The sequence below is a fragment of the Peromyscus maniculatus genome, chromosome X, assembly GCF_049852395.1.
Source record: "Peromyscus maniculatus bairdii isolate BWxNUB_F1_BW_parent chromosome X, HU_Pman_BW_mat_3.1, whole genome shotgun sequence".
NCBI classification, from domain to species: domain Eukaryota; kingdom Metazoa; phylum Chordata; class Mammalia; order Rodentia; family Cricetidae; genus Peromyscus; species Peromyscus maniculatus.
This window is the reverse complement of record NC_134875.1, coordinates 102464534-102465960: the sequence shown is the minus strand read 5'-3', so window position 1 is coordinate 102465960 and position 1427 is coordinate 102464534.

The following is a 1427-nucleotide window of genomic DNA, read 5'->3' as shown; positions in this document are numbered from 1 at the left end:
GTCTGTAGAATTCTGTAGAATGTTAGAAGATAAGCATGTTGAGAACAATTCTGACAGTATAAGGCATGGTCTGTGAAGTTTCAGAAGAAAGCAAAGCCTCTATTGTTCTATTTTGTATTAGGAATTTGTAGGGACTGGTCATCTTAAGCTGAATCACCTCTAATTAAAAAATGACCAGGACTACTGAAGTGAAACTGTTGAAGTGAAAATTATCCTTTAATGGGATAATTGATGCTAGTCAGCTGGAGATGAGAAATTAACAGTGATTACAAAGAGACCAGCATCATTAAGGTGAAATCTTCTGGGAAGTGTTTCCTCAGTGTCAACACATAGAAGCTATGTTCTAAAGACAGCTAAGGTTCTACCATGTATTGGTAGTCAAACTTGTCAACTGCAAGAGTCTCCAAAGTGGTACTGGTTCTGAAGGCATGAATGGGTCTTGGAGAAGAGCTGAGGCTTGGCACTGTGAGAAGATAGGGGAAGCCATTGAAAAAGGTGTAGCCTCAGTGATAGTTGAAGCCTCAGGATTAAAGGAGTCTTAGAAGTTGAGACCTGGCAATATAAGGAATGCCCAGGAGCGGCAATTGGTGAAAGTGCAGGCCAGTTGCAGCAGGAAACCCCAGAATTCTGGAGATGTCAGAACCATGCAATGACCACCATGGAGAGTAGCAGCAAGTTGCCCTGATCCTATGGGACAAGTTGTACATGTTATGTCGAGCTCTTTAGAGTAGCTCAGATGGTCTTGAGTGAACCTAAGTGACTTATACTGGCATGTATATTGATGGTTTTGGATTTACTTTGATATGATTGTGAAATAAAAAACATATTTTACTTATTTGGATTTTAGGAGAGCCCACTTTGAGATACTTTAAACACTTAAAGAGATTTTGGAGTTTTACAGAGGCATTATATTTTTTTAAGAGGCTGGGCTTTTAAAGCATTTCAATTTATAAAGAAAGACTACAGGACTTTATAAGTTTATAATATGTCATATATTATAATATTAATATTGACCTTTAGGAGGCAATGAGAAAGAAAATGATATGTCTATGTGATGATGTTTTTTGTCAACTTGGCACAAGCTAGAGTCATATGTGAGGAGGGAACCTCAATTGAGAAGATGATTCTACAGAACTTGGTTGCAGGCAGGCTACCCTGTAAGGTATTTCTTAATTGGTGATTAGTGGGGGTGAGTCCAGGACAGTATTGTTTACATAAGAAAAAAGGTTGTATAAGGAGCAAGCCAGTAAGGAACACCCCTCCATGGTCTTTGCATCAGCTTACAGCTCCAGGTTCCTGCCTTGAGTTCCTGCCTTCTCTTCTGTGGGTGGATGTACATGCCAAATAAACCCTTTTTGCCAATGCTGCTTTTTGGTCATTATGCTTTTCAAATCAATAGAAACACAAATTGAGACATCAAGTGACAA